The sequence below is a fragment of the Aythya ferina genome (genome assembly GCF_964211825.1).
Source record: "Aythya ferina genome assembly, chromosome: Z".
Lineage (NCBI taxonomy): Eukaryota > Metazoa > Chordata > Aves > Anseriformes > Anatidae > Aythya > Aythya ferina.
The window spans coordinates 63,144,986-63,164,942 of record NC_140299.1 but is presented as its reverse complement, the minus strand read 5'-3'; the positions used below and the strand labels follow the sequence as shown (position 1 = coordinate 63,164,942).

Genomic DNA, 19,957 nt, shown 5'->3' with positions numbered 1-19,957 from the left:
CGTGAAGGAGAAATGTGCAAACATTCATTTCATTAAGTTAGAGATATTATAATGGGATGAGTTGTGTTACTCTCATTAACAAAAAAGAACTTTCTTTCTGAAAACCAGCTGGAATAATACAAGCAACTGTGTGACATTTCATGTGAAACTGAACCACTTTCCATGTATTTTATTTCTGTTTTTAATACTTACTAGTCATAGAGGAATAACATACCTCAAGGGAAAAATAAATAAATAAATAAATAAATAAATAAATTATTGCATATTATCTGTAGTAAAATGTCATTGGGCTAAATGCTGAAGCTCCAGAAAATAAACAAATAAATAAATAAATAATCTGTTTGAGTTTTTGAACATTTACTTGAAACCTTTTTTTTTCTTTTGTCATTCAAAAGCAAGAAGGTAAAAGATACCATATACATCCATCGTACATTTTCCTGTATATTAGGTAGGTAATTATATGAGTTCACATTTTTTTATGTAACAATGTAACCATTTCAAATGAGTGCTACTCAGATCGAATGTAAAGTATAATAAAGCTGAACTGTGTCAATATTTTCACATGTTATCACAGGCATAGGTAGTTTCTAGAAATACATCTTCCATAGAAATATTTCCTCTTTTTCTTCCTTTGCTTCAAAAGAAAGGAGTAGTCTTCTGCAGACTCGACAACACATTTTTCTGTTGGTTCTAAATGAGGGTAGTTTCAAGGGCATGATGCAAAACAGAGCATTTGTTATCTGATAAAAGATTAAAACAATTATAATTTTAATATTGTAATTAATATTAATATTGTAATTAATACAATCAAAATCAAAATAAACATAGATAGTAGCAAATTTGAAATTCACAGTTTCATTAAAATGATCTTTAAAGTTCATAAGCCTCATATGAGTTAGAGGCATCATCCCCTCATATGAGGCACCATCCCCTCATATGAGTAAGAGGCAATTTCTCATTTCAGCTTAATGTTTTAATGCAAAATATAGAAAATGTTGTTCATCCACTGAAACCAGAATTTTTAATTTTATTTTATTTACAAAGACCAAGTTTTGCCTCTTCTCAGGTTAGTTCTTTAAAAATTGTTTATAAAATTGTTGTTTATATGTTCACCTGTTATTTATAGAATAATTCTAATATGTAATTAGGACCTTGTAAATGGTTCATAAGATATGTTTTGAGTTTGATACACAAAATCAGTGTTGTTTTGATTCTTTTCTTTTTGCCATACAATTTACAAAGATAACTTCCCGACTACAATTCTTAAAATTATGTTTGTACTTTCCATAGTCATTTTTTTGAAATCAAAAATATTATTTCATAGTATTTATTATGTTTATTTATTGATTGATATTATTTTCTTTAAAATTATTTTAAAAATAAAAAAATATGCTGAATTAATTCATGGAAAAAAAAAATCTGAATCAGAGATGCTACTGCAATTTCATATGAAACAAAACCAAAGAAAATATTCCTAACATTTTTCTAATAAGCAAAAATATATAGTTTATATGCTTTTATATTGCATTTTAAAATACTTTAAAAGTTTATTTCTAATATTAATCCCACCAGTCTACAAATCAGCCATTGTCTCCGTTCGATTTTTCACCCAGTTTCACCTAAGCCAGAGATATCATGATATCATAATAAGAAGAACTTTGCATATTCTTGTCTGTTAACACTATTTCCTTGATGAAATTAAAGATAAAAGTTCAAAGGTACACAAAAGAAAGTGCATAGACATAGCAAACATGCTTAAAGGGAACTGAAGATATAGAGAAAAGATTGATCAGGCTAAACAATTTATCACACAAATTATACTATGTTGATACAATTATGCAAATAGAGAAAGAATGTAGAAGATGTTTTTTCAGTGGCGATGAACATGAAATAATGATCAGATAATTAAATAAACTAATCAGATAATCAGATGATTAAATAAAACTTAAAAATTAAATAAAAATTAAATAAATTAAAAATAATTAAATTAAAAATTAAATAATAATAAAAAAAGACAGATGAGATATTGGTGATTTTCCTAGTTAACATGTATTTTGTAAAGATATGATAAGGCAATCACAAAGAAGTCTTTTAAAAATACTTTGCTATCAAGCAAGATAGCAAACACTTTTAAGACTGGAATTTTTATGTTTGTAAAAAAGAAACCTGCACAGAAGGAGTAACAAAAACAATGCAAAAGGTCTAAAAATTAAGACTCCTGCACTGAGCAGTGTTTGTGTTTATTGATGTGTTTATTGCGCTGTGTTTATTGATGGTACTGAGTTGAAAAGAATAATCTCTGAACTCATTTTCCCCAAAAGATAAAGGTTTTAGTTTATTTCCATTGGAAAATTACTGGTCTGCTCTGAGTTTCAAACCAAATTATGTTATTCTTATACAATTGGGACTATTCAGCAGCGTGAATGTTTTTTTGTTTCAGCTTATTTATAATATTTATGTACATTTATGCCCAACTTCCAGGTCCTTTGAAAGAATTGCTACCTTGCAAACTACTGAAGTGAGAATTTTGTATAGTTCTATTTTATATTTAATTTACAAGACAACATTAAATAAGAATAAATTTCATTCTTTATGGTGTTAGTTATAACATTTTATATTACTTTATAAAACTTTTTTTTTTTTTTTTCTTACTGTAGCTACATTTTTTTTCTTTATTTTTAACCTAGTTAAGAAAGAAAAATATTTGCAGTTTGGGATACTAAACACCACTGGTCAATAAAAGCATTTTAAATGGATAGAAACAAAACAAAACGAAGCAAAGGAAATTATCATTTCAGTGAAGATTTAAATCAGTCAAATAGAGATCAACAGGATTTGAATGTTACCTTTTTAACATTAAGGGGTAGAGAAAAACTTTTCGTTTCCATGTAAAATCTTATAGAATTTGTAAAGGAAAGGCTGAGAAAATACAAATTTATGAAGTGACTGCTTAAAATAAATAAATAAATTTAAAAATATACTGCTTTCAGATCTTGAACAAGATTTGCACAGCTTTGGACTACCCTACACCTACATACCTAAATGTAAATACACTCCAGCGAAATGAAGCAAAGAATCACACAAAGGATCACATGTGCATCAGGCTAGAAATGTTATAAACAAAAAACATGCTTGTTCAAATCATAGTCTTTTAGTCTGAAGGCAAACCACAAGATCAAAGAGCCAAAACCTACCTAAACTGGAAGACATCTAATCAACTAATTATTATCATCATATTATCAATATTATCACCTAATACCATAGGTACATTCAGAGGGTATGTCACTTGGTGATGCTGGTCCTGCTCAAGACTTCCCATCCCTTATGGACAACATTTGGATCTAGGTGTGGCTTGAAATCCAGAGGCATCACCAAGCTGATCATCACCTACCATTTCAGAGGATGGGTTTCATTAAAAATGGGTTTCATTAAATCCATCCTCTGAAATGGTAGGAGGCTTGTTGCTGTGGGACCTGAAAGGGAGCCTTAATTTTGGAAACTATTTTCAACCTGTGTAAGAATCAAATCCTGCTGTCCTCCAGGGTATTTCTTATGGTCTATCTTTGTTAGGAGAAAGGAGTGCATTAAAGAGGTTAATATAGTATATGCGACAGTAATGTGCTACATTGAACAAATTAGATTATAGTACAGTGTAAAGTTTTTGTTTGGATGTGGGATTTCTAGTAAAGGAGGGGTGCATTTTCTACAACACAAGTAGGAAAAGAAAAAAAAAAAGCAGTTAATTTGGAAGATATGTTTAATACTAGATCTAAACAGTATCTTTTCATGACAGTCGTTTCATTAGGAGCTAGAAAATGTTGACAGATTTTTCACCTAATCATGTAAGAATATTTAAGCCTCAAATATATAACACATTTCAAAATAAAAATACCTTCGAAGTCACACAATAATATGCCTTAAAAAAACTGTAAAAATATACCACAGTTCTAGAACATTAAAATTCCACCAGGCAAGCTGCAGATACCAAAATGTAACAGAACAAAATCTTAACTATTTGTTTCCACTCAGCCAAAATGTCCATTGGTCAATGTTGATGCACAAGTCAAGTATAACAATGATAGTTGCCAGGATTTTAAAATAAACCCCTCTACAATGATCACTGGCTGAGCCAGAGTAAAATGCTTTCTTGCTTTAATATTATTTCAGGAAATGTGAAGTATCAAATCCATTCCACCTTAATAACAACAACAAAATTACTTTAAATTTAAATTTCATTTTACCTTTTGCAATGCTTTTCACACAAGTGCACAGCCTTCACAGAATCAGAGAATCATAGAATATCCTGAGTTGGAATGGACCCATAAAGTTCATTGAGTCCCACATCTGGCACCCCACAGGTCTACCCAAAAATTCAGACCATATGACTAAGAACATAGTCCAAACGTTTCTTAAACACCAACAGGCTTGGTGCTGTGACTACTTCTCTGGGGAGCCTGTTCCAGTGCGTGACAACCCTCTCAGTGGAGAACCTGTTCCTTATATCTAGCTTAAACCTCCCCTGCCGCAGCTTGACACCATTCCCATGGGTCCTATCATTGGTCACTAAAGAGAATAGATCAGCACATGCCCGTCCACTCCCCCTCATGAGGAAGCGCCCCTCAGCCTCCTCTTTTGCAGGCTGAAAAGGCCTAGTGACATCAATCTCTCCTTGTATGTCTTCCCCTTCAGGTCCTTTACCAACTTGTTTGCTTAGACTGCACTTAATACAGGGAGAATATTTGTTAATCTTCCTTGTTCTTTGATACTTCTTGCAGCTCATACTTAACAAAGTTAGATATTTCTCCTTAATCTGGGGTAGTGCAGTTATACACTTGAAATGAGTGAATTGTTACAGCAGACTTTGGTCTCTGTTTAGAAAATAGGTTTGTTATTAACACATTCCTTAATACCGAAGTCTATATCATTGCTACAACTTTGTGAACCATGCAGCTAAAGTTAGGTCTATGTTTGGATGAAGATTCAGAATTTTTAATTTGGCATTTAAGATTTTAATTAAATCAAAAGTTTATAGCCAAGAGTCATAATTGCTGACAGTAAATTTCTATTTGTAAAGAGGAAAAAAAAAAAAAAAAAAAAAAAAAAAAGCCAGAGTTTGGTGGAAAAGTAATCCTATATTGAATTGTTGAGAATTACAAGAAATTTTATCAGTCTTTCAGCAGGGATTGAATTTAAATATCTGTACATTTTGAGGAAGTCAAATTCAGCACATATGGATTCTGGTACCTTCATTTTCTAGAGAGAACTGTCTTGTTGTTATTAACCCCTGATATCTGCCTCTGTATTGATCTTTTAAAAGAATAGAGATTCAAATGATTACTGCTGTTTAAGATAAAACTGAAAATGAATAAAGATTATAACAGAACACATTTAACTAAAATAACCCATTATAATTTTTTTCATTTTGTGTACATTTCTATACATGAACACACATGTATACCTATGTGCCTATAGATACAAAATATAATGGCTGGTGAGAGTCTTGTAGATCAATTTTTCATTGGTGAGTCAGATTAAAAATATCACTGCCTATATTTGCAACAGTTTTAGTTTTAATTTAATAAATTCTCCCTCTAATATAACCCCTAAAAGGGAGTGTATGGCTACTGAATCAAAAGATTAAAAAACACGTATGCCACAATTGTATGTATGTCCCAACAGTCTTTCATATGCTGTAGTTTACCCCATCAACCCAGTTTATCACATTTTCAAGACCAGTGGCTATTCTGCACAGTACCTGGTAGAGGACACTGCCCAAGCAATGGCGATTCCCAGCAGGCAGCTCCGGAGCAAGCCTGGTCCCTGCTCAATAGCCATCACCACACTGTTTCCATCAGCTGACCCAAGATCTGCTTTGCCTTTCAATACCTATAATAAACCACATGCTTCTCCTGACTAAAAGTTTGTGAAATGGGAAAATAAAGCTATTAATAATTCTTGTGTCATGTAAGTTTCTTACACAAGGAACACCAGAGAAACCAAAATGTGAAGCAGGATGTGAGAGTTGGAGCACAAATGTGAGAGTTAGAAGTATTGCCTATTACTTTATAGAAGAAATTGTCCAGTGCCTGGGAAGAAAATCAGTGAAGCTGAAAAGTAACTGAAAGTCTGGATAAATATATCTGTTGTCTTCCAGGATGTCAAAGGAGTGTGGGATGTGCATGCATCATATAACAATTCCTCAAAGGCTGTAGGATACATAGTATACAGGATGCTAGCATGGTAAGTTTTAAGGGCGAACTAACTTGACTCTTTGGAAACATTCCTCAATTCAAGTAAATTTAACCCATATAAGACTTCCACTTTTTTTTTTTTTTTTTTTTTTTTGAAATATTGCAGAGGTATAATTATATCATTCAAGGATAGTGTTTAAGTAAATACTTGTTTCTTAAAATATAAAATTAATAAAAATTGAAGTAATGTCTTCAAGATCATCTAGGCATTTAATAAAATTAATCCATCACTGCAAGAGTGGTAAAATGGTAACATTCAATGGAGTGAAAACAGCAGGCTGTTCAAAACCAGAAATCAGGTCAGACAAGTATTACGGTCAGTCTTAGACCAAGATTTATAAATGATGTCTGGGACAAAACAGAACATGATACTTTGAAAAAGACAGAATTTAGAAGTAAAAACATAACTTAAGGTTGAAGGCAAACATAATCTTGAGTAAGTCTAAAGCTTGTTCAAAAATCACCATTCTTCAGGAAATCCTCAGTGATAAAGGGCTGAAAATCAAGCCCGATTTGAGGGGATGGGAAACTGGCTGTTAAAGTCAGTTTGGAAAATCCTGCTCCAGCCTTTTCACTGTTTTTCTGAAGTGATGACCTTCAAAGATTCAAGATAATAAAATAAAAATTAGAGATTAAGATATTTTACACTTGCAGACCTGCAAAATGGGAACTGGTACAGATGATAAAATTATCTGATGAGGTTCAATTATACCCCCTAGAATATCCCAGTAGAGGCACTTGTAATTTCTATTTTTCAAGACAGCATTGACTTCCTTATTTAAAGCTCTTTGAAGCACGTTACAGTCAGTCTCTATTACATCTAACTAGAGCTGACAACTGTAGCACTAAAGATACCCAAATACTCTAGTCACTATTATTTTTATATATTTATATATATATTTGTATGTATGTAAGGACAAATTTCGAGCAATCAGAAGTTTAATAGAATAGATGTCTGATTTTCTATTCTATATTGAAGATCATAGGTGTTATTCACCAAGGATATACAATACACATCTCAGCCATTTTTGGCAATTTTACTTGTAAATTACTGTAGCCGATTTAGAATGCAAACCATGTCCCTTCCCTAAGAAAACACTGCCTTGTAAAAGGCAGAGCAGTTTTTCACTTTATGTCGTATAAAAGATAACAATAATACAATGAAAGGAAATGTGGCCATGTGGCCAGGTACAATAGAAAAGAAAAATGAAAATCCAGTTTACTTGGATTAAACTCTGGAAGGTCAGGTGCCTGGCAAAATGTGTTCTAAAATAGTAGACATAAATGAAAACTACCATAAACAGCATATCAGTACAATTTGCTTCAAAGACTGCTGTGAGGATTAGTTTCTCTAATACAATAACTCAGCTGATTTAAGCATTGGTATGGGATCACTTCATGGCATCATGTCACGTTTTGTAGGCTTCTCTTTATATACTGATAATACCCTACTATTTTAAACACGCAGGCACTGCAATCTTAATAAAGTATCAAGACTTCGTAGAGACCATCTATATTGACATCTTGCATGTGAAAACGTACAGTGTTATTAACAAGAGCTAACACAACCTTTAAGCTCATCTGCATTCATTGCTGAATTTAATTTGATCATGTTTAGCTGCTGCTTTCACAGCAGACATGAACATTTTTACATGTGTTATCACGATGTTTATGTGCTGTGGTTTATAAGAATAAAATGGGGAAGCGACACACAGTCTCAGGCTATATACCCCTTTATGTTCAAATCAAAAAAGAAAAACAAAATTAACAGCAGATTTTACCACATGCCAGCTGATGATTTTGAGCTTCAATGAGTTTGGGAAAATTACCAGCAGCAGGCAACTTAAACCCCCTAGCAAAAATTTAATACACCCATCCTCCTTTCAATTGCACAGACCTCTTTTTCCAAAAGCAAATATGCAGCATCATTTGTATATTAACAGAGAACAAGTTTGATTTATAACACATACTACAAAATTAACCAGTAAGGAAAATTATCAATAGAGTCCTCATACCTTAGACAAATTTACTCCATTAAGAATAGTAAAAGCCTTAAGTGTTCAATTAGCAATGAGTAACTCTCTAATGATTATGATATCATGTCGTAAACTAGCTAATGGGTCCTAATGAGTGGAAAAGTTCACTAGAGATACATATGTATTAAGAAAATCAATGGAGGCTGTGGCACCTAATTGAGTTTCAAAGTACAGCTTTCCAGAAATGTGATATTATTAGGATAAAATCATATACATAAATATACATAAATATATATATATATATATATATATATATATAATGTAGTTCTGTAGCAAAACCCTTTTTAAAAACTATATATATATATATATATAGTTGGTTTTGTTTTTGTTTTTTTTTCCAAGTCAGCTTCCTGGTTATGAAAGTTGTGGTCTGTTGTCCTAGCCGGGCCAGGTTCAGGATCGTGACCGTGTTTGCCATGTGGAGCCCTGCCAGTAGGAGACAGCTCCCTTCCACTGCCTGTCCCCCAGTCCCCCAAGATTAAGCTTAAAAAAAAATAAAGATAAAGATAAGACAACACCAAATGCCAAGATCAGTATTGTCTGGTAGAAAGTATGGCTGTGCTGACAGAAAAACAGCTACAGCAGAAACAAACCAGGCCATTAAGTTTGTAATAGGGTTGAGCTTGGTCATGTCCAGAACTGGTCATGCATCCATTTCGTCTGTGGAAGAAAAAGGGCTTTGCTACAGAACTACATTAGCAGTAGGTCATGTTAAAAAGGTTGTCCAATAACCATCATTTATGGTCATCACACACTCACTTCAAGAATTATAAATACCTGTTATACTTCTCTAAACACCAGCAAATGGGAATATTTTGGCTTTCATAGAGGTTCCCTTAGTTGCAGTTCATCTCTGGTGGCATGGGCAACATACCCAAAGATCCTGAACTAGGCAGCCTCACTTTTTGCCAGGCTTTGTTTTATGAATAATAACAATAACAATAACAATAACAATAATAAATCCTGGTGTTTTGTCCAATGTGACTAATCAACTCTATATAACGCAGCTGTTTACAATCATTGTTTGAAACAAACCTTAGACATTCTGTCCACTGTATGAACTAAGGACAGATAAAGGCAGTGCATGACATCACTCTGGAGTGTTCAAGTGCTGTTATTCTTTGCTTCAGAGGAATTCATTTAAGTATATACACACCCTATTCATCTCTACTAAAATCTATTCAGGATTATGCGTTATGTTATATTCACCATCCACCATCTTCCAAAGGCTGTAACTCTCAAGAATACCATATTTATAAATAGGCTTTAAAAAATATTATAGATAAAATTTCTCCCTGAACCCAGCATAATTCTCATCAAGAAACACTTTTGAGTATTATAGAAAGCTAAATAGATGCTCATATCTTATGGATCAAGAAAATTAAGAATCTATTGATAGATATAGTCAAATAAATAAATAAATAAATAAAACAGCTTTAATAGGTGGAACATCTCAAATAATCATGTTAAAACACTTGTTTATTTTGGTAGGCTATAATAGGATTAAAACACAGAGTGCTTCTGAAACTGTAAAACATACTTCAGTACCAGGGGAAGAAAATGCTGTTACTACTCGAGGCAAATCAAGGAGATTATTTAATTAGGATCGCTTCATCCTTTGAACAAATAAAGTAACCTGAATCTGTTTTCTTCTGACTTTACTTGTTCTGCTTCCCACAATTTTATTTGAATTGTTTTAATCAAAAGTGCAGTTTTAATCATTGAGATTGGAAAAGACTTTCAAGATCATCTGGTCCAACCATCACTTTACTACCAATGTCACCCACTAAGCCATGTCCCTAAGCACCACATCCAGCCTTTCCTTGAACACCCCCAAGGACTATGTTCCTGGGGCAACACATACCGATGCCTGATTACTCTCTGAAATTAAATGTCTCATAACTTCTAATCTGAACCTCCCCTGGTACAACTTGATGCAATTCCCTCTAATCTTTCACTAGTTACCTGTGAGAAGAGGCTGACTCCCAGCTCCCCATACCTTCCTTTCAGGTAGTTGTAGAAAGCAATAAGGTCTCCCTGAGCCTCCTCTTCTCTAGACTAAACATCCCTCGTTCCCTCAGCCACTCCTCATAGGACTTGTGTTCCAGGTCCTTCACCATCCACATCACTTGTTTTCATAGCACCTACCTTATGCTTATTAATCATTTCTAATCTTCTCTGAAATAAAATGGGGGCAATCTCTTGTGACCATATCTTCCAAAAATAGGCTCCTTGTTTAATTTTTTTTTTTTATTTCTCTCTTCTTTCTTACCTTCTTTATGGTCAATTACATTGTTTTCTGCCCTGCTGTTTCTTTATAATTACAACTTTTTAGAGCCCTGTTCTCAAGACTATATTCTTCACTGGTAAGATATTGTTATATCTTCAAATTGGACATCTTCATAGTAGGTGGCTTTCTCTTAGCCATCACACTACATTCAGTGCCTACACTATGCACATTTTGCCCTGCATTATCCTAAAATGGCAGTAATCTTCATAGGTCTTTGTTATTCTTCAATGTTTTATGACTAGCAAAATAATTATTACTTTGATAGTACAGGTAAAGTATTTAGAACAGTATGAGATATTTTTTTGCAGCCAAAGCTACTTATGAATTAATGATTATCTGAAAACACTAATTGGACCTTTAATGGAGTCATGCCTCAATACACAGATGTAGAATTCTTGTAAGTCTTTTCTTTTCTGGTTCATGGTAATTATCTACTTTCCTGGTTTTTGTTTGTTTGCTTGCTTGCATGTTTTGTTGTTGTTTATTAGTTTCTTTTTTGTTGTTGTTGTTTTGATTGTTTTTTGTTTGTTTGTTTGTTGTTGTTGTTTTTTCTTCCAGAAATGAAAACAAATAATCCAAGAAACCAGAATTTCTTTTAATTACATCACAGAATCAAAAAGACCATTACTTTGGTCTTTTTGAACACCTCTGTTGTACATCTGTGTTGAAGAACATGACAGGATTTGTGTTTGCATAATTAATTATTTTTTCTTCTACAACCAGTAAGATTTTATATATATGTATATATCACATGGAATTTTTCTTAAGTTAAATAACCCATTTGCAAATATTGTGCAGTATTACTAAAACATTCAACAAGATTTTACCATAAGTCTATTTTTTTCATAAGCTTTGGAGAAACAGTATAGTCAGTACCACTACTGAGTGCCATTATTTCCCGGTCCAGGAAGACATGAATACAATGAAATTTATCCCTTTGCAATATACAGGGTTATGTACTTGGTATCCAAGAGCCATCTGAAAGGGAGACTGATCTCAGCATACTGACATAAACTTTGATATTTTTCAAAGTAAAAAGGAAAAGCAGGAATGTCAATATGCTAATAAATTAGGAGAAACAGGTATTGAGGAACTAAAAAGAAAAAAAAATATATTCATGTGCAGAGCTTTTCTTGCTTGTTATTTTCTCACTGATATAGATTGGGGGGTTTATACCTTCAAAATATTTTAGAAATAATTAAAAAAGAAAACAACAACAACAACAAACTAACAGAATTACTATGATATTTTAAAAAAATACATTGTTGTAGTACTTTCCACTTATATTAATATTATCAAAAAGGTGTATATAGGAACATAACTAAAGTTAATATGGCATAGAGGCTGTTTTTGTAGGTATTTAGTACACAATAGCACATCTTAGGTCTATTTTGTAAATGATTGGTAAAAGCTTTCTTATAGCCAATATAAAAGCATTGCATATATGAACAAAATTCTTGTTCATATTCATATATGAACAAAAATTCTTGTTCATTCAAAATAAGTCTTCTTGAACAAATGGACAGCAACATTGCTTGTTAACAAATGGACAGGTGGTCTGTAGAGCCAAGATTTGCAGGCAGAAGACACTTATTGAAAAAGTTCTTTATAAACAGAATGAGCAAGACTGGCTACATGAATTAATCTTCTGCACACACTCACAGGCAGATGTTTTGCAAGAGTGGCAATCCAAACGGAGAGCAGAACAGTGTGGACATTATGCAGATAAATATATTACAGACTGGGAAACTGGGAAAACTGAGGAAGACTCAGGTCTAGATTACAATTTTCAATACAGAAACCTGGTGAGAAGTTGATTTTTTGCAAAGTGTCCATCTATAAAAAGTCTGATTTACTACCAGAACATCAGCATTGAAGTGTTCCTATGTTTAAATATTTAGACTTAACAAGTGATCACCCTAGAAAAAGCCATTATTTAATATCTGTTTAATCAAATGGGAGATGACACACTTTTTTTCTTGAGTATGACCGATCTCATTTAGTTAGTCAGGTACTTGCTAGGCATAAGACTACAGGAGTGCTTAAGCAAAAAAATAATCATGAAGTGGGAACCTCAACTCAGAGGGAAGAGTTCAGAGCATCTGTAGTCAGAGGGCTACAGATGAGATCCTCTGAGGCTTCCACTAGGCCTGTGATTTCTGATTTGGATCCAAAATGAAAGAAGGAAAATTTGAGATGATAACAATAGTGCACAGAAACAAATTTCACATGGAAGGAGATTGTGCAAGGTAGGAATCTTTTCCTGACATCTAGGCTACCTCCTGAATATAAACAATAGAAGTATATGCATATGTTTCTCAGATTTCATAGAATCATTGAATCATTAAGGCTGGAAAAGACCTCCAAGATCATCTGGTCCAACCATCCCCCTAGGTTAGTAGGTCTACTAGAGATTAATGATTCAACAGCAATTCTGTAATGATTCTATGATTCTAATGATTCTACTCTAGGATGTTTGTGTGACTTCCACCAGCTGCTTGTAGAATGCCTCATCCATCTCTTCATCCTGGTTTGGCAGTCTATAACAGACTCCCACCAGGATGTCCTCTTCGTTAGCCATCCTCCTGATCCTTATCCTTAGGGACTTTATCTTATCATTCCCAGCCCCAAGCTCAAGAACACTGAAACACTCTCTAATATAGACAGCCACGCCACCACCCCTACTTTGTTACCTGTCCATCTGAAAAGCTTATAGCCATCCTTTGCAACACTCCAGTCACAGGAGTGGTCCCACCACATTTCTTTTGTGGCTTTGAATTTATTTCATCCTATCTTACTCCACATCACTCCACACTAAAGCAGCCCCATCAGTGTGCAAGGATGCATCAAGATTTTTTTTTTTTTTTTCTCTCTAAATGATACCTTTTCTTCCCTTACCGCCACCTCTTACCTCTTCTTTTCCATTTCTTTCTGAACAAATGAGAAAAGATCTCTTTGGAGCAGTTCTTCCTCCAGGTAACAGGAGGTTAACATGTTCTTGAGTTACTTGTGTCAGTATTTCTTTGAAATTCTGTGCATTCCTGTGTTTATGCCATAGTAGTAGGCATAAGCATATGACAACATATTAGAGAGGAAAGGGAAAGGGACAATAATTTCAATGCTTACTAATCTAAAATTTTGCTGAAAATGCTAACAGGGAAAAGCCCACCGCTAAAATAAGCTTTCAAATTGAGATAAGTTTTATAAAAGAACATCAGAGAACAGTGATAGATGTTTGCTCTTTGCTCAGTCATGTGAAAGTACTGTTTAATTATGGATTAAGTTGTGGTTTTAGCTTCTTGACAGATGTCATTCTTTCCATTTTCTTCTTTGAGATCATGTTGAGCAAGGGTGATATACAGATAACATTTGATATTATTCACCTGCCTGTATTCTCTAGAGAACATCAAAAAATATATAGGGAGGGAGGGAGGAAAACACATCACCAGCCTTGGAGTCTTTTTATTAGGAAAAGAAGATAAAACAGCAAGAACTCAGTCTGAAACAATAAAAGTACAACTCTCTCCAGACAAGAGATATGAGAAATACACAAGATGCCTATTTTACTTCAGGACCTGAATTTTAAAAATATACGAAATTATTTGCCAAAAATATATAAAACAGAACTCTTGTAATTCTAATGATGTCATTTTTAACACAAAGCAGTCAGTATCTAAAAATTTATTTATTTATTTATTAAGATTAATGTGACCTAAAGCGTGGTATGTTTTTTTTTTAAAAAAACAAACAAAAAAAAAAAAAAAAAAAAAAAAAACACAACACTTGGATTGTCTCCTTTGCTCCTTTGCTATGCATTTAACCCTAGAAGGGTAATCTAACAAAAGAAAACATCTTGTCCTATAACAGATATAGCGAACTTTGTTACGTCTTGATGCACTGATGGAACAACAGGGGGAAAAAAAAGAGTGTTTGTAATGTAAGACCAGTATTTGTAAACAAAAACATGCCCCACCAGCCAATGAGTATGGTTTCAGACCTTTGCATTGCATTGAAAATTTAACATGTTTCAGTATAGTATGTCAGGATCACTCTTGTGCAGAGCATCTTCTAGTTAAAGATAATACAATAATTAGAACTGCTAGCATCTCTGAACCACACTGATTGTCTTTACCTTATTTAATATTAGTTTATTCTGCAAGAGAGTAGTTCAGAATGATTTCAGCAGGTGTGTCAATTTCCTGTGAGATAAACTATTTTTAACAATGCTTTCTTCTGAATATATTTTAATTATCACTAGTGCATGGAAAGAACAATTTAGGAACAGATTCTACATCTCACCTGTGACTAAGCAGTACTTTTCTACAGATGTAGTTGAACTGAAGCCATGACCAAGAAGACATGACCAAGACTGTCAGTTTGGCCTAAAATGATAATATTAGTGTACTGAGAACAACTTGATAGGTTGCTGGAGATGCTGAGAAGAACCCAGCTGTATTTCTCAAAGAGCTTGTTTACGTCCCCCTGACAGGTCAGTCTGGGAAACAATGGTGACAAATGAAAACAAGAAGCAATGTGGACTGAACACCAATCAGTGTTCAGAACAGTAAGTGCCTCTTCTCTATTGCATCTATGGTTTATTTTTTATCTCCCTGTTGTTTTTCTATGCAGTCATATTAAGTTGAAAATTCTTGAGATTTTAGATGAGAATTGAGACTTTTAGATGAGACCAAAGTTCTAAGCAACAGTGCAGTATCCACTGCAGAGTATACATGTTCATGATACAACATTATTAACAACAACAAGTACTCATTAACAACAGCAACAAAAAAACTATGCTTAATTGAAGTATGATTACCGCGGTGTAACACAGCATCTCTGTGCTGCAATCCTTAGAAAACATACTCTACAGACAAATTTCTTTAACTTAGGTCAACAAATGTAACTATGACAGATACCATAAGAACCTGAAAATAGAAATGACTACTTGAAATTCTGCATTAAACTTCAAAAGGTAAATTACAGATATATCCTTCATAAATGTATATTTTTTTCATTAACATCACTTTATATACTTTTGCAAATTACTCCAACAGAGAAAATGCTTTGCTTCACTTATGGAGAGTAGCTAAACCATGTTTTGTTGTCAAAACCAACAATAATCCTGCAAATATATTTTTGTTTTTTTGCTATCACATCAAGCATAACTACACCAGCCTAATAGAGATAAATCCAAAGGCAACATTTTTGTTGTAACATATAAATCACTTCTGCAATATCCTTACTTTGGGTTGTCTCTGCCAGTTGTAGCTACAGCCCACCTTCTCCACCCATCAGACATCAGCTGTTAAATGCATTAGATTATTGACAATTAGCTCAGTTATTTCCTGTGCTAAACTCATTCACCTCAGCAGAGATACATTAATAGAGCTGTTTCTCACCAGGAATCTGAATAAACATTATACCGTTCTGTAAAACTTCTCTCTACTTACTCCTCTCAACATTTTACATATGGCAGATAGTTCAATCTTTCCCATGTCAACAGGTATCCAGCTGCAGATTTGGTTGCTATTTAGTCTATTTCAACCAAAAGATCACTTTTGTGAAAGGAAAGAAGACCATAAGATTGCTACTCAGATCTATATGTTTTATTTATTTATAAATGAGCAGGTAAAGCAGACAATTAAGTAGGTGATAAGACTTACCAATGACTACAGTCATGGAATCCACTCCATTGCATGCAAAGAGTAAAAAAGAGGATACTTCAGCTTGACAATTACCTGAATGAAGGGTTACAGCTGCAGTTAATAAAATTACAATCAAGTAGTCATTCCAGAAAAATTATCAAGCAGCTGGTTTAAAAACCAACCAAATGAAAGTACATTTGCTTCTAATCTTTCCAATAAACACGATTAAGTTCTTGGTAGTGGTGATGGTGGTGGTTTTTTTTGTTTGTTTGTTTGTTTTCTCTTCTCTCCTTTTCTCCTCTTTTTTCTCTTTTTTTTTTTTTTTTTTTTTTTTTTTCCTTCTTTATTAGGAAGGTGTGTGAGGATTCAGCTAAAATTGTAACTACACATTCTTTAGCTGAAACATCAGGAATTAGCATCTGGGTTTTTATTCACCTGATTAGATACAAGAAAGAAGGAAGATGAAGTTACCATGGGGAGTGCTGAAGGACCTCTGTGAGTTTCCCCAGTGGACAACTGTGATCCACTGCAAGAAACCTACAGGACTGGACGCATCAGCTTCTCTTGAGCACTTAGACTTGCATCCTCCCCTCTGGAGCAGGAATAGATATGTATTTTGAGGGACTGTTTGCTAGTTTGGCTGAGATGCATTTGGTGGTGTTGATTTACCCTCAAAAATGTTTCCAACACCAAGTCCCACAGCTCAGCTTCTATCACCTTAATTCAAAAAGTGAATCAAGCCTATTAAGTTTCTCTAACACTGGAAAAAGGACTAAGAAGGAGGATTAAATACTTAGTAATACCATGGAGAAATGTAAACTACGGGTTGGTAGAATTTTTTCCATCTTATGGGAGCATTTTGTATTAATATTTGGCCTCAATGTCTCCTTTTGTAGTCCAGTAATGTAAAAGAATCAAATCACTCTCTTATTGAACAATCTGTAGAGAAAATAAGAAAATGCAAATGTTTCTCTACATGCAACACATAGACCATCTGTAAGTCATACCATCTTTTTTCTTTCCTTAATATTGCAGACTCTCTACTAAGAAAGACTGAGAGCTCAATCTTTCCCTTTTGGCTTTCCTTAGAGCAAGCCAGCTGCCTCATGAAGCTATCAGCAGGGTTTATTTTTCCTGGCTTGGATGCAAACCCCTAGTTATTAATATGGGAGTGAGCTCTGCTAGCTGACAATTTAAGATAAAGTAAATTGGAAGTGACATAAAGGAGCGTGTGGGTGTTAATGTGCGTCACCAAGGTTCTTTTCTGACATCCTGAAAGGTCTTGTCTGTATGGCTGACACTAGCAACCTTTACTAGTGACCCTGTGCTATTAAAGGGTAGGCACTCTCATTGATTTGTAAAAGTGACAGATGCGGCATGTGGTTGTAAATTAGCCATGTGAAGTCAGTCTCCAGAGATTTCCAAGCATGTTTTTTCCTTTGCAATGATTTGTGTTCTTCCATTTACCAAGCTGCATGAAGTGAGGCACTTAACTCTTTTTCACCAGTCATCTCATTGTACTTCACTTTTTTTTCTGATTCTTTTCTTCTTTTCCCACTCTCCCTAATCTGTTATTATTCACAAGACTAAACTTCTCAGTTGTTTCTTAAGATGTTTTTCTTTTTCTCTTCATAGTATTTCTAAAGAAGGTTAACAAAGTCATATTAGGATAAAGTTGAAATCTCTTCCAAACCCTTAAGCCCTAGCTTTTATTTACAAATACATATATTTATATATTTATATATATACATATGTGTATATATACACATATGTTTATGATTTTTTTCTTATGACAGAATTACTGTTCTGATGAGGATTTTGTTATTAATTGTCACTAGTCACACAGAGTGCAAAGGGAGAGTGAGTGAGCTTCCAAGTATCTTCAGTTCTTACACAGAAACTCAGGTGTGATGGAATTTAAGAAAGGGAGAAGTTATTTTATACAACCACATTTAAGAAAGGGAGAAGTTATTTTATACAACCACAGCTGCATAATGCAGATAATAATGGGAAATAAATTTATATGTTTCTAGCCTCAATTAGGTAATTCACATCAGCCTTTTAACAAGTATCTACAGTGTTCACATGACATTATGGGGGACCTGGAACCACCACATATTCCATTCCTACCAAGTAAGAATTAAGCTACAGCAGACAATCTACCATCTCTCTTCCATGAATTTCCTTCCATGGAAATTCAATCATGCCATTATAATGCTGATTTTAGATATGTATTTATATTGCAATTTATTTGCTACAATAAATCAGAGTTCCATTCAGGTAAAGATTAGCTGGATGATCAACCTCTAATAATTAAATGCAGGACATTAAACACTTATCACAGAAAGTATCTATGTGCCATTTGCTACAAAACCAAACCCAAAGCAAAACAAAAACATGTCAAGACAAATTATTCCTTGGTCTAAATGTCACCAGCTGTAAAAAGCACCATGACAAAATGTGCAGGTTAAAAGGTCGTGACCTCATAAAACTACTATTCTAGCTCCTTATCCTAAATCACTTCCAATTATGTATGGTAAGTTCTTTCCATTTTGAAGTAGAAAACACATTTTCTGAGAATTTCAAGCTGGGCATTCAGTGTAGATCCAGAGGTGAAAGGTTCAGGGTTTTAGCTGCTAAGCCGCCAATCTCTGTCCTCTCTTCTTTTGTCTTTCTTTTTGAAGTTATTCACAACAGTTATTTCTAGTGAGTATTCATTCAGTGGGCAAAGCTTGTGCTGAAACTGTCTTCCATGCACTTTAGGATTCCAACAATTCATAACATTGCTATTTTTCTTTCTAGATTCAGCCAAATGCACATAGGTACCCTATTAATGCAGTGGCATTTGAGACTGAGATATTCGTCCATAAATTTGACTTTGAATAAATAAATAAATAAATAAATTCATATTTCCAAAACTTTCCAAATCTCCATGCAACAGAGATGGGTCATATTTGATCACAAATAGATCTCAGTGCACTGTGATCACTGTAACACCTCACTAGTTCACCTCTATGCTATCTCATATGTGAGTCCATGACAGACTTCACCAGGGGAAGCCCACTTTCTGAGAGAAAGAGGAAGTATAGAAATGACAGGACCCTTTAGTGTTAAAATTTAATATGAAGCTATATTACCATAATTATCACAGTGGAAACCACTGTCTCATCAAGCTGCCGGATCCCAGGCCATGGAGTTAATTATTTATGTGTTCAGAACTGGTGTTTTGGGTACATTTGGAAGGCTGAGTTAACATTGTAAGGGGTTGGAAAGGGTTTAAGGATTTTCAGTGTCTTTCCTCCCACCCCCTCCCATCCACTCCCCTCCCTTTTCTCTCAGTAGCTTCTAAATGTTTTATAATTATTCATTTTAAACCTATTTCCTGGTCAATCATTCTGAAGCTGCTCATTCCTTCCCTTTAGTAAAGTCTAAAACTGACTGTTACTATGGAAACTGCTACAGATGTAACAGCTGCAATTCACAAGAAAGAAAAAGAAGAGGAAAATGGATCAAGAAGTGTCACTTGCATTATGCAAAATTTCATAGCAATGTATGAATTGCGTGCTGCAAATAAGGTTCTTTGTGAACCCCAAAAAGTTAGAAAGGTCACCCTAGTATTAGAGGAAATGATTCCTAAGTAAGTAAATGAATTGTTTTCAAAATTTTTTTGTGAAAAAAAAAAAAAAAAAAAGTTATTTATAATCTCTTTTTTGAAACAGTTTTTATAGAAATATA

The 19,957-nt window shown here is 33.9% G+C and overlaps 1 long non-coding RNA gene across 2 annotated transcripts; it reads right to left on the bottom strand.

Moving 5' to 3' along the window:
• Window positions 1–273: 273 nt before the first annotated feature.
• LOC311427536 lies at window positions 274–16,349 on the bottom strand. 2 transcript variants are annotated; one of them, XR_014687409.1, is made up of 3 exons: window positions 16,241–16,349; window positions 5,756–5,886; window positions 274–740 (listed from the first exon to the last, which is right to left on the bottom strand). It is a non-coding gene; the product is annotated as an uncharacterized lncRNA (long non-coding RNA). The 2 variants fall into 2 exon arrangements; XR_014687410.1 differs by lacking the exon at window positions 16,241–16,349 and adding an exon at window positions 15,821–15,867.
• Between the last annotated feature and the right edge of the window lie 3,608 nt (window positions 16,350–19,957).